This window comes from Equus caballus, chromosome X (assembly GCF_041296265.1).
Source record: "Equus caballus isolate H_3958 breed thoroughbred chromosome X, TB-T2T, whole genome shotgun sequence".
Taxonomy (NCBI): Eukaryota; Metazoa; Chordata; class Mammalia; order Perissodactyla; family Equidae; genus Equus; species Equus caballus.
In genome coordinates this window covers 32,433,829-32,448,197 of record NC_091715.1, presented here as the reverse complement: position 1 = coordinate 32,448,197, position 14,369 = coordinate 32,433,829, and the positions used below count along the sequence as shown (strand labels likewise).

The 14,369-nt window shown below is 45.4% G+C and overlaps 1 long non-coding RNA gene across 1 annotated transcript; it reads right to left on the bottom strand.

Annotated features, from left to right (window-relative positions):
* Positions 1–6,911: 6,911 nt before the first annotated feature.
* Positions 6,912–13,459, bottom strand: LOC138921862 (uncharacterized). The gene is made up of 4 exons (XR_011434758.1): positions 13,293–13,459; positions 11,497–11,630; positions 10,138–10,282; positions 6,912–10,047 (listed from the first exon to the last, which is right to left on the bottom strand). It is a non-coding gene; the product is annotated as an uncharacterized lncRNA (long non-coding RNA).
* Positions 13,460–14,369: the final 910 nt, after the last annotated feature.

Sequence of the window (14,369 nt, the reverse complement as noted above, 5' to 3'; positions counted from 1 at the left end):
TGAGTCCCATCTTCTTGTTGAGTGGGGATGTCACATCACCTACACTGTAGCTCTAGCCAGGCTGCTTTCCACTCTTCACAAGAGTGAGGTCTTGGATGGGTCTATAGCCAGCCAGATGTCTACGCAGAGGGAGTCACGCTAGTTGTTCCCCAAGCCTGTGTTCTTCCTCTGTCCAGCTGCCCTGTGAGGACAACCGTAGACCAGTGGACTACCTGGACTCCTATCAGAGTGATTCCTATGAGATGGATTGTGTTCCCTCCCCCTCCTCCTGGAAGAAGATATGCTGAAGTCCTAACCCACGGTACCTGAAACTGTGACCTTATTTGGAAACAGGGTTTTTGCAGATGATTAGGTTAAATTGAGGTCATTAGGATGGGCCTTAATCCAATATAATTGGTGTCCATATGAAAAAAGGAAGTTTGGACAGACATGCAGGGACAACGCCATGTGAAGATACAGACACACAGACACAGAGGGCAGACAGCCATGTGAAGACCAAGGCAGAGAGTAGAGTTATGTAGCCACAAGTCAAGGAATGCCTGGAGCCACCAGAAGCTGGAAGAGGCAAGGAAAGATCCCCGCTAGAGCCTTTGGAGGGAGAAGGCCTCTGCTAACTTCTCGATTTCCGGTATCCGGCCTCCAGGACTGTGGGACAATAATTTTTGTTGTTTTCGCTCATCCAGTTTACAGTACTTTGTTACAGCAATGCCGGGAAATTAACACAGTGATGGAGCCAACCACAGAGCTGTCCTTAGAGAGCTGAACTGAGCAGCCTAGGAGGATGGTTACAGGGCACCAGCCTGCCCTGGGTCAAGAGTTTGATCACCCAGCCAGACCGCTGTGGCTGGAATGGAGTGTAGAGGACAAGAGTGGAAATAGAGAGACAGTTCGGAGGCCTCCATAGTGGTCACGGATTCATTAGATGTTGAGGAAGTACAGCGGGCAGAATTTGATGATTTATATGGTAGAAGAAGAAGGCAGAGGTGTCAAGAGTAACCCCCAGTTTTGGACTTGAGGACCTGGTGATAGCAAAGATAAAGAGGGTCATGAGGTTTTTTCTGTCTAATCTCACCAAAGAAGTTAATTGTATTCGCAAAACTCTTTGGGCTTTTCTCTCTCATTTGATGGCTAATTTAAAAATGAAAAATGTTTTCTCATTAGAGAAGTCATTACTCATAGAGAATGACAAGTAGAAAAAACAACTAAGGTCAGATCAGCTTCTTCCTCTCTCTGCAATCCCCTCCCGCAGTTTGTATTTCTCAAAGGAGACCAATCAGGGTGGTTGAGAGGCAGAATTCTAAGAAGATCCTCAATGACCCATATGCTTGTATAATCCCCACCTTTTGAGTATGGGTGGGCCTGACCCAATCAGGTGATCCCTTTCAAGAGGGTCAAGAAGTCAGAGAGATAATGCTGCCGGCCTTGAAGCAGCAAGCCATTATGAGTCCTACAGCTGCAAGGAACTGAATTCACTCAACGATCACGTTTGCTTGAAAGAAGACCCTGGGCCTCAGATGAGACCCTTAGCTCCAGTCAACACCTTGATTGCAGCCTTGTGAGACCCTGAGGGGAGAACACAATCAAGCTGTACCGGACTCCTGACCCATGGAAACTGGGAGATAAGTTTGCGGGATTTTGCTACATAGCAATAAATAACTAATACGGTGGTGATCCTGACTTCTCCCAGCCAGATTAAAACATGCATTTAGCCCTTCCTTACCTTCTTCCTGTCACATTATTTCCACCCATGAAATGTGCTAGATCTGGTTGAGGTGTTCCGGTAATAATAGCAGATGCTGGAATGTTTGGTTGAAGGCACGACCAGCAAGCCGTGAAAGCCGGTAAGGCCTCAGTGGCATTCCTTTCCTCCGGGAGGAACGTGGACTTTTCCATTCCTCGGGTTTCTGCTAGCGAGTGTGGGTTTGGGTGTTGGAGAGGGGTGTTGGGAGACAAAGCTCACAAATGAGAGAAGGGGCCGGCCATTCTGAGTCCCAGAAGGTGAAGAAGGAAGAATGAGTCACTCTTCCGAAGGGAATAACTCCCAGGTGGAACAGGGAAGCTTCATGAAGCACCAGCGGGCCTGAGTGTCCGGCCATCACTGCGTGGGTGAGGCAATGCTCCACCTGCGGAGCCCAAATTTGAGTCTCTGGCAAACTCTCCCTGTGTCTTGGTCTGTTGTTCCAGAAAGCAGAGCCTGAGACAGGGGGCAGGTAGCTTCTTTGAGGGGTGATCCCAGGAAGAAGAAGTGAAGAAGCAGGAAGAGTGAGACAGGAAAGGAGAGCGCGCCAACATGTAAGAGTGTATGATGGAGGTGTTATTGCACGCGGCCGGAAGTGGATTGCCCAGGCATTCTGGGAAGCCTACAGAACGCCTCCTGGGAGAGACCAGCAGGGAGCTTAGTGACTGGGCATTTATCCACCAACTTCTGGCCTCACAGGGGGAGGGTCACTTACCCCCAAGGGTGTGAACTCCCCCATTCTTCCAGGCTATTCCTGCAATTTTCCACAGCTTCAGAGATAACTGTGAAATAGAAAAATGGAGGGATTCACAAAGTGGGAGGGAGCCTGCGTTCACAGGAACCAGCCTTCCTAGCTTCACAGAAATTAGAGGTGAGCCATGGGATGTGACACAGGGCACAGAAAGCATCTGCCACATCTGAGACAGTGAGGGAAACCCCGGCAGCTGAGCAGAGCTCCCTTGAGAATCTACTCAGTGAAAGCTCTAGACCCTTCCCTCTCCTCCCCATATGCACAAAATTGCACACAAAAGTCACAACTTCAGGCGTTTCACAGAGCTTACCTCTAAGGCCATTCAGGAACCACCAAGGTTCAAAATTCCTAATCTAGAAAGACAGTGGGATTTATTTCCATGCTGCACTGCTAGAGGGGCTATCTTGAGGCCTTCAAATTCTGACAGACTTTTTCATGGAGGCCAGCAGGCATTTTGCTTCTGGGAAAGTCAGACTCCATTGAGAAGGTGCTCTGACCACAGAACATTGCCCCTTCAGCCTGAGAGCGCTATGATTGTGGCCAGAGAAATCATTTTTGCCATGTTTCTCAGAGGTGGCGAGTTAGACACAGCCCTAGTAGGAAGCAGAATCCAGATCAGATGGTTCAAGAGCCTTTAAGGAAAGGAGAAGTCAGAGATGTGGGAGGGTTACAGGACCCAACGAGGAAGGCTGAGATACCCAGAGACTAAGAGCAGGAAGCAGGAAACAAGAATGAGGGATATAATCAGAACTGTTTGAACCCAGTAGGACCTAGAACCACAAAGGAAGGGCCACAGAAAAGGGACAAACCAAGAGGAGCTTGTATTTGTTCCTATCACTGCTGTAACAAATTACCACAACTTAGTAGCTTAAAACAACACAAATTCACCACCTTACAGTTATGGAGTCCAAAATGAGACTCATAAGATTAAAATCAAGGTATCCGAGAGGCTGTTTCCTCTGCAGGCTCCAGGGCACAATCTGTTTCCTTGTCTTTTCCAGCTTCCAGAGGCCACCCACATTCCCTGACTCATGGCCCCTTCCTTGCATCACTCCAATCTCTGCTTCTGTCCTCCCATCTACTACTGATTCTGATCTCCTGCCTCCCTTTTATAAGGACCCTTGTGGTTATACTGGGCCCACTCAGATAATCCAGGATAATCTCTCATCTCAACATCCTTAACCACACCTGCAAAGACCCTTTCTTTTGCCAATATAAGTTATTATATTCACAGGTTCAGGAGATTAGAACATATACATTTTTGGAGGGCCATTACTCGGCCCACCACAGAGCTATGTTTGAATGACACAGCCCTGCCAAAGATGAGAAATCAAAGAAAGAGAAGGGACTCTGACCTTTCTCTCCTCCCACAGTCCAGATCTCCTGCCAGTGCTTTCCACTGTCAGAATCTAATCAGAAATCAGCTGGCAAGGGAGCCAAGAGATGCAGTCCTCAAGGATGAGAAGAGTAGGAAATGGATGGGTACTGGATTGAGTGAGGTGGAGATAGAGAGCAACTAGCATAGTGGCTATGGCTTAATGGGAATGAGGTTCAGCCTGGAAATTTCGACCCATGGTCTACTCAGGTAAATAAATGCCTTGAAGACTCCTATCTCAGTTTCTATCCGTGCTTTCTTGATGTAGGCCAGCCTGGGCAATATTCCTGACTTCCTTCAGCCAAAGTCAACAACAGATTAAAATCCTCCAATAGTTTCCACTTATGCCAATCCTTCCTGTGCTTCACAATTCAGCTTGAGTCTCACCTTCTCTGGTACTCTACCTTTGATAGCTTCAGCCAGCAATGATCTATTTTTGCATTTGATGACCCATTCATTTATTCAACCAACATTTATTGATCATTTGCTCTTGTACCAAGCAGCATGCTAGGCCCTTTGGAGTCCAGAGTTGAATGACACACAGTCCTTGCCCTCAAGAAACCCACAGTCTGGGTCCGGCCTGGTGGCATAGTGGTTAAGGTCGTGCACTCCGCTTCCGCAGCCCAGGGTTCGCAGGTTTGGATCCCGGGTGCAGACCTAGCACTGCTTGTCAAGCCACGCTATGGCAGCATCCCACATAAAGTGGAGGAAGATTGGCACAGATGGTAGCTCAGTGACAATCTTCCTCAAGCAAAAAGAGGAAGATTGGTAACAGATATTGGCTCAGGGCCAATCTTCCTCACACTCAGACACAAAGAAACCCACAAGCTAATAGGGAAGAAAAGAAATGTAAATAGTCCTCAGAGAAGGCTGAATGGCAGAAAGAGCACATGAGAAAAATCTCAAAGAATCTGTCAAATTTGAATGACAAAAACAGAAGCAAACAACATCCTTGGATGAGGACATGTCATATGCAAAGGTGCATGGTTGTGAAAGGTCTTGGGGTGTTCAGGGACCAGTGAGAAGTTTGATAAGGTTGAAGCCCAGGGAGCAGTGGGAAGCACAATGGGAGATGGGTCTGAAAATGCAGGCTGGGACCAGATCAAGAAGGACTTGCATGCAAGCTAAGGACTTCGGATGTCTTCCTGTCCATAACAGGAAGCGATACAAGTTGTTAAGCAGGGGAGTGGCATGGTTAAATGTTTATTTCATCAAGCCGAGGCAGGGAGACCTGGCATAAGGCTGTTGTAGAAGTCTTGGTCAGTTGGTCTCAAAGTGTGCCCCTAGAGTCCAAGATTCCATGTGACAGTAAGTTTAGCATGGGAGGGGGCACAGCCCTTTACCTTTATCCAGAGCAACACCTTTGGTCAGTTTGACACCTTGAGCTTTTGGGTCAAATTTCATTTGATGGAAGCATTTTGCTCTAAGATTGGTTAGATCCCACCGTGACAAGAGAGATGAGAGGAGGGTCTTGGCTAAAGTTGCCAGTGAGGTTGACAAGCAAGCAGAAGCCAGATCTGAGTGGCTTTTCTGAGGTTGGCTGGTGGCAGACCAGACATGGGGGGAAGAAAGAGAGAAGTGGAGCATGACAGGGGTTTCTGGCTCTGGTTAGTGAGGTCTGGCTTTGGGGAAAGGAGTTAGTTTAATTCCGGCATTGGGACCCCTGTTTCCATAACCCTTGTTTGAAGGTCAAAGCGGCCTGTTGCCTCTGGGAAATGCCTTGGTGTTGTGGAAATGAGATCATTCATTCATTTGATAAAGATCCTTCCAGTGCTTCTAGGGGCTGAGGACTCAAAAATAGGTCAGACACAGTCCTTGCTCTGAAAGGATTCTCTCTCTGGGTTATTATGGTCTACAGCAAGGAACCAAGGAGGGGAGGGAGGTTGCGAGTGCCCTGAGAGGACCTGTGGCCACAGAGAGCCTGGTTGCCACGGGTGAGGCCACCCAGTCCCCACTGCGTGGTGTTCCCGGTCCTCCCCATTCGTCCCACTGCCACAGTGGTGGAGCTCAGCCTGCCATCACAATGAGGAGGGCTGGGAAGAAGCCAGCAACGTCTTTGCCCCGGGCGGGGAATGTGCTCACTCAGCTGGGACTCAAACCCAAACAATCGTGGGCTTGTGGGGAGCTTGGCGACCAGACTCAAGAAGGGCTTCTCTTTTCTTTCCTTTTAGCCTTTGAGAACCACTCGAAAAATGTTGTTTTCTACTTAATTAGAGTTCTCAAACTAGTTCGTATTTGGGAAAATAGAAAAGAGGTAGAATAAAATGTGTAGATTTTTGTTATGTTCCCAGATGACCAATGATAATGGCCTCAAATTTTAAAGTAACACAATCTAAATTGCGCATGCTCAGTCACATGGAAGATCCCGGGGCCAGGCGAGAAGGGCTATTTAGCAAACCCAGCAAAGGTTTTGCAAGCTGCAGGCCAAGAGTCTTACAAAGAACCCACAAAAATTGCACAATGAAGCCACGCCCGCCCCTGTTGAGCGCACATCTCTTCACACCGTGGATGATTTGAAGGCTGCATGCTTTTGGATCGCCCCGGTGAAGATTTAGTTTCCAGCTCAAGAAAATCCATGTCAGAAAATCATCCTTCAGCATTCTCAGAGGATAAATAAAAAAGATTGCTACTGAAAGGGCCCAATTTTAGTTTTTCAAAATGTATGTGCAAATAGACATCAAAAAATAGATGGGAATGATATAATCAAAATATTATAAATTAGAATCTATGAATTGAGGGATTTTAAAGATTTCTATTTCCTTCTTTAACTTTTTAATTTTCTTGCCATGAGCATTTTTTTGTAAATATAAAAAATAGTGTTTTTTTAAAAGAATTCCTATGAAAACCAATTTCTTTATCTATAAAAAGGGGATAATCATGCCTTGCATAAGATTAGTGAGAATTCGATGGCATAATGTATAGACTGATCTTGTCACAGACCCTGAAACATGGGTGACATCTAATACATCGCTAAGGTGTGATAGCATCAATCTATGTTGTGTATTTTTAGGTTACCTTGTTTTTTCAATAAAAGCGCAGAGTGCAAGTTTCACACAACCGTGGTAGGATAATTTATTAAGATAGTAATTGGCAGTTCGATCTTGCTGCTTTAGGGATTTCTCCTGCTCCTCAGCCCCCACAGAAAGATGAGCTGGGCGCTCCTTTGCCTCAGGGGCTCTGTGTGGAAGGTTGAAAATTAGACTTGCCCGGCCCAGGGCATGGGATAGGAAGCGCAACTCCAGTCAGCTGTTTTACAGAAACCTACAGCGACTGAAAAGAATTGTCCTGACAAGCTGTGCATCTGCGCATGTGTGTGGGGAGGGCAAGGGGCGCAGGCTTGAGGAACTGGAGGAGAATATTTGGAGTTCAAGGATTTTAAGAGGGAGAAATCCCCCTTAAGAGGGAGAAGAAGTAAAGACTGTTTGAGCCTCTATGAGGAAAGGGACTCGGTTCTTGCAGGTCCTGCTAGTGGTGAGAGACCCAAGCCCTGTTCCCACACATGGTGACTGAGTAGGGTCAGGTCCTCCAACAAAAGGGCTCTGGATGGCAAGTATGATGATATTCATAATTTGCTCTAAATGATTTCGGCGTAGACCATGTAATTTTCTGTGTGTGATAGTTTAACCTTCAACTCTAGGGGCCATCAGTTGCTAACTGGAGACTCCCCACTCCGGGAGAGCTCAGCTGACATTAGATCAGAAAGGCTACCTTCCAAAGGTGGATCCTCCAAGCACACCGTCAATAGTGCTTCAATCAACACTTGAGACTTTCCTAATTAGCATACAGTGAGTATCAGAAATGCGTTTTTATTGGTGGAATTAGTGGCTGGCTAGACAGCAGGAAGAATGCCAGAAATGGGCTCTCTTCTCATCTGTAACAGATGCTGAAAGCATGCCAACCATGTCCCCTTGCCCTTACACTTTGGGCTTACCAGCCCACTGCCAAGTGCCAGCAGCTGCATTGCCTGGCCTAGGGTCTTTCTTTTGTCGCTGGAGCCCACTCTGCTGCCTGTGTGGCTGGCCAAAAGTTCCAGGAAATTAATTCCTCTTGAGTAGCCCTCAATCCATAATTAACTAGAGTTGGTGCATAAATACCCCAGCTCCCTTGCCTTTCAGATGGAATAACTCTGAGGCCTGTGTGCTACACTGGCTCCCAATGCTTTTCCTACACGTCTAAGTTAGTCTCCCATAGTGGTAACTGGCTTGACAACATACCTTTACTGGCTAGTCTTTCTTCCTGAGGCTCACTTATCCATTCTCCTACTGGTAGTTCCTTCACCTCCTAAATGGACTACCAGGCTTATGGGAGAACCAAACTCTCCCTGGCTTATGGAAAACCCAAACAGAGGCATGAACAGGCCATAAGAAGCAAGCAAGGCCTGTAGGCCACATCCACAGGCAGCTCTAGACTCCAGTTCTAAGCGATCTTGTACTAAGCCTTGAACAGGAGAGATTAGATTGCATGGTTTGAGAACCCTGCCTCTGGAGTTTTAAGATTTGCCTTTAGTGAACTTTTCAAGCAAGATCGTGGTTGGAGCACCTGAAGGGACAGAGATCCAGGGCTTCCGTGAACTGTTTCCATGCTTTCCTTTAAAAAAAGTTAATAAATGTGCATGCAAGTGGCAGAATTTGTTCAGAGACTTGCATTCTGTTGGTGAGGTTATAGGAAGGGTAGCAATGCTTCCCTATCTCAAGGTTTCTGGTGGCGGCAATGGCCTACCAAAAAAAACCTAAGAGCTGCGCATGTTGGCATAGACTGCTTCGGAATTGCAGGGGAACAGGGTGCTGAACTCCAAGATATATATCAGTGGGGACCACTGAGTGCTAAACGTACCCCAGGCTCCTCCCTCAAATGTCGTCTGTATAGAGCTTTCACACAGCCTTGGGAAGGGCGCATGTAGAATCAGTAGTAACCGAAATTGAGTTTCCTACCAGCTCAGTGAAGATTATGTTAAACTTAGTAAAATAAAGGTACATCTCACTTCTTGCACCCAGATTTGCAGATTAAAACCCATCTTACACACACTGACAACTTACATCGTCCGCGTTTTTCTACAGTTAACCAAGCTGTGTCCTGAGTCCCTGGATTTTCTAAAATGTCCATTGATTTGACCTATTCTCAAATTCTTCCCCCCCCATCACCTCCACCGTAGACCAAGTGTCTGTCATCCCTGACTGGGACCCTGCCACACCTTCTAACTCGCTTCCCTTACCACCCATTCTTGCAACCCTTCACCCCATAATCTATTCTCCTCGCTTAAACCAGGGTGAGCTTTCAGAATCCCAGCTCTGACATCCCCTGTCTTAGTTCATCTGGGCTGCTATAACAAAATATCATAGACTGATAGACTAGGTGGCTTATAAACAACAGCATCTATTTCTCTCAGTTCTGGGCGTTGGAAAGTCCAAGATGAAGGTGCCAGCAGATCTGCTGTCTGGTGAGAGCCCACTTCCTGGTTCATAGATGGCCACATTTCTGCTGTATCCTCATGTGGTGGAAGGGGCTAGGGAACACTCTCAGGCTTCTTTTATAAGGGCACTAATCCTATTCATGAAGGCTCACCCTCATGACCTAATCACCTCTCAAAGACCGCATCTCCTACTACCACCACCTTGGGGTTGAGATTTCAATGTACGAATTTTGGGAGGATATAAACATTCAGCCTGTAGTACCCTCCAATGTCTTCTCATTGCTATAAGAGAAATTCTTATAACCAAATCCTGTAAGACACTTCATGATGTGGCCCCCACTGATGTCTCCTGGGCATCTCTCAGCACTCCCCCTGGGCCCACTTCATCCATCTACCATACCCAGAACCCGGCATAGACTTTCTGCCTTCTGGATTTTTTCCTGAGTTAGTCTCCCTGTCTGAATCGATCTCCCCTGCCTTGTCCATCCCTTTCATCTAGTTACTCTTACTCTTTGTTCAATTATCAGCTCAAAGTCTCTTCTTCAGGAAAATCATCCTTGGCACATCACCACCCTCAGCTTGGATTAGGACTTCTGGTCACTGTGGTAGGGTGAGAAATGGCCCCTTGAAAGATAGCCACATCCTAATTCATGGAGCTTATAAATGTAACCTTATATGGAAAAGACTTTGTGGATGTGATTAAATTAAGGATATCGAGGTGGGGAGCTTACCTGGATTATCCAGGTGGGCTCTAAATGCAATCGCAAGTGTCTCTATAAGAGAAAGTCAGAGGGAGATTTGATACACACACACACAGGAGAAGGTGATGTGAAGACAGAGCAGAGAGATTTGAAGATGCTCGCCTTGAAGATTGGAGTGATGTGGCCACAAGCCAAAGAGTGCCGACAGCCACCAGAAGCTAGAAGAGACGATGAACACGTTCTCCCCTAGATCCTGCAGAGGGAGCATGACTCCACGATACGGATTTTGGGCTTTAGAACTCCAGAACTGAAAGAGAAGAAATTGTCGTTGTTTTGAGCCACCAAATCTGTGGGAATTTGTTACAGCAGTCTCAGGAAACTAATACATTCACACAGCAGACATCACAGTTTGTTATTATATATTGGTGCTGTTATTTGGTTGATGTCTGTCCACGCCCCAGAACAAGGGTTCTTAACCTGGGATCCGTGGACTACAGAATCCAGAGGATCCATTAACTGGGGTAAGAAAAAAAATCACATATTTCTTTTCACTAAATCTTACTAAAATTTAACTTTTCTTTCTATTAGGAATGTAGACAATGAACCACAGTAGTATTGGCTGTACCTGTGTCTTTGTCACCAACAGAAATCACAGATACTTTCCTAGTGCAGTTTTTGCAAGTATCTCACTATATTGACTCATTACCACCTCAAAATTTGTTAGACTCGCCACTGGATCTTGTTATTTAATGCATTACTAAAGAAACATATTATTATATCACAAATGTGTCTTTTAAATATTTTGGTAACTACTACAATATAATTAATTTCCTTCATGAGCATATACGTTTTATGTACTTAAAAACGTTATTCTGAGAAAGGGTCCATAGACCTCACCAGATGTCAAGGGGGTCTGTGGCATGAAAAACTTAAGACCCCTGCACTGGACTCCATCTCCAGAGAGACAGAGATCATGTGTATGTTTTGCTCACCTTCATATTCTGAGCATCTAGAAGAGAACTTGCCACATAAAAGGGACTCAATAAATATTTACTGGATAAATAAATGAATCAGTGAATAAGTCATCAAAAACCTATAAAAACAGGACAGAGAAAGGAAACCCAACACCAAGAATTAGTCTTTCTACCAAGAAGTCAACACACAGGGAAGAACAATCTAGAGCTCCCACAGAGAGGCTTGTTCAGTACTTTAGCCAGAAGTACAGAACAGTTTGCTGGTTTTGAAGAAATTTATCCTCTTTGACCAAGCCAATAATTTCTTATGGACCTGGGAAAGGAAAAGAAACATTAGCCTAGTCAGCTAGTGTTCGAATTATCTATTGCTGTGTAACAAACCAACCCAAATTTAGTGGCATAAATAACAACCATTCTGTTGTGCTCGTGAATTCTGTGGGTCAGGAAGCTGTCCCTGTTCCACAATGTGCCTCAGGCTAAGAAGATTTGAATGGTTGGCTGAATCCATGACTAGGGTCTGGAATCATCTGGAGGCTTCCTCACGTACATGCTTGCAGCCTGGGCTGAGATGATTCAAAGGTTGGGCTTCTCCAGGTTGGTTGACCAAAGCATCTGTATATGGCTCCTCCTTGTGGCTTGGGCTTCTCTCAGCATGACAGTTGGGTTCTGGAAGGGAGTATCCTTTGAAAAGGAGAAAGAGTATTCAGAGAACAAGCATTTCAAGAGACACAGAGGAAGCTGCATTGCATTTTATGACCAAGCCTCAGAAGTCATTAACGTAACATACATCCACCGTACTCTATTGGGCAAAGCAGTCACAAGCCTGCAGATTCAAGCAGAGGGGACCCAAACTCCCATCTCTAAATAAGAGGAATGTCAAAGAATTTAAACGTTTTTTTAAACCGCCACAGCCAGGTTGGGGTAAGAGGTGTCAAAGGTAAATCATCCATGTATTTGAAATCCTATAGGAACTTCCGTTGAATGAGCTGAACTTTCATCAAATGCAGATGAAGCTCCGGATGTTTGATATCGACTCCGTTCAGGAATGATTCATGTGATTGTTGCTGCCACATCCAGAGGATGAAATGGAAAGGAAGACAGCTGAAATATTAATCTATGGAGGCCCGTCTTTTCATGGGGTCTTATAAATTATACAAAGCAAGTCACTGGTTCTAAGTGGATTAGCTGCCCATCATGTAGGCAAGGTCATGGCCTGTGCTCTGGTTAAGCAAGATTGTTTCCCTCCAGTTTAAATGATAATATATCTAGAGAAACTTTGAACTCAAATGCAAGTAGGCAAGCTAAGCTGAAATATCTTATCATGAAACCAAATAAATTTCCCTCTTTGAGGGAGAGCAGTAGTTTCTTAAACTCCAAAGGAAGGAAGTGAAAAATGAGCCAAAATTTTAGTTAGTTGCCATCCATAGAATTTAAACTTAACTAGCCTTCCAAATCCTTCCAGGAGCCTGGATTCAGTGACTTCACAGTGGGCCATCCAGGTCTTTGAAAGTTATTAGATGATTAGCATAATGCTATTAGCATAATGATGATTTTCATAATTATGTGATTATATATTGTATTTGAAGAGTTCCTTTAAATTTTTAGAGGAATCTTAACAGCTATTATCTCCTTTTATCTTCATAATCACACCATAAATGGGAAGGACTAGTAAATCCATCTTACAGATAAAGGAAACGAGGCACTAAGAAGTTTAACAAATTGTCCTAGTTAGCCAACAACGTCTTGGCAGACCAGACCCTAGAATCAACACTTCCAGCCTAGTTTCCAGTTAACCAGATAACATTAATCGTGCAGTTGCTTCTATGGTGCCTGAGTGGACACCAGCTCCATACCAGTGACGCTCATGGTTCCTCCCCAGACACAAAATCCTAGAGATCACAGACCAAGAGATAAGAAAGAGGACGCCTGGATTCCTGCCTAGTCAGCTTGGCTCTCAGTGTCCTTCCTCTAGGCAGACCCTAAATCTTTTAGGGCGTGTGGCTCTTCAGAGCTGCTTTGAACTATAATAAAAGGCACCAAAGAAGTATTCCTTCCAGCTGCTGAGCTTACATGTCGAAGGGGACCCCAGACGCCTCCCTGCACACTGCCCTTTGCAACTAACAATTAACCTGGGGCCAACTCCATCTTCTTACAGTTCATAGTTTAGTTGCTGGCACCATGTAGTCGTTTTGTGTGTCATTTCAGTCCTTCTCTCCCACTATTCTCCATATCTAACTCATCATCAAATCCTAACTCAACCAACTAACTCAACCAAAAAAAACCAAACCGAAACAAAAACCACCTCTGATGTGTAATGTTTGCCAGTTTCTCTGGTGTAAATACCTTCATCACTGCCGATTTTGAACTACCAATATGATGTCACTGAACGTGGAGTTGGGAAAGAGACGCACACAATCCACTCTTGCAAGCCGGTTCAGTGAGCTCCAGCACACCGCTGACACAGTCTTCCTCTTCTCTAACTCCTTGCTGTGATTTAGTGATTTGAGTTCACTGTCAACACTTTCTAGGAGGATTTATGCTGCATCTTTCCAGCTAGTCTGTCCCTGGTTTTGTAATCCTGCCACACCTACTCATTTCCCACCAACTTACCATCCAGCAGCCAAAGGAACTTTTCACAACCGTACATCTGACCATGTTTCCCTGCTGCCTGAGGCCTAGCTTGGTTCCTTTGCCCAGTACAAATCCCGAGAGCCACAGGGAGGTACACAAGCTCCTTCAGGGACTAGAGCAGTGGTTCCTGATGCGGGCTGCACATTGGAATCACCCGAGGATTCTGTCTTTATTTAAATGTTTTACATTAGGTTCATCATGGAGTATTTGCATTAATTTTAATTTTTTAAATTATTGCATTAAAATATTACTTATCTTGATTACTGAGTTTTGGTGTCCCCTTAAATTTTCTATCCAAGGCAAGCACCTCATTTGTGTCACGATAGTCCCTGCCATGCCCCCTGGAGAATATTTTTCAATCCCTGTGTCAATGCAGCAACTCACATATTACAACAGAATCTCTGGAGGTGGGAGGAAGACAGGAGCCAGGCATCATTTTTTTTTTTTTTGAGGAAGATTAGCCCTGAGCTAACATCTTCCACCAATCCTCCTCTTTTTGCTGAGTAAGAGTGGCCCTGAGCTAACAGCTGTGCCCATGTTCTTCTATTTTGTATGTGGGACACCTCCCACAGCGTGGCTTCATGAGCAGTGCATAGGTCCACACCTGGGATCTGAACCAGCGAACCCCTGGCCGCCAAAGCAGAGAGTGGGATCTTAACCGCCTCACCACCAGGCTGGCTCCCAAGCATCAATATTTTTAAAGCTCCCTGGTTGATTCTAATTGCACTTTGAGAACCACTGGTCTAGTTTTCCTGACTTCTTGGCTTCATCTCTTGCCACGTAACCCAA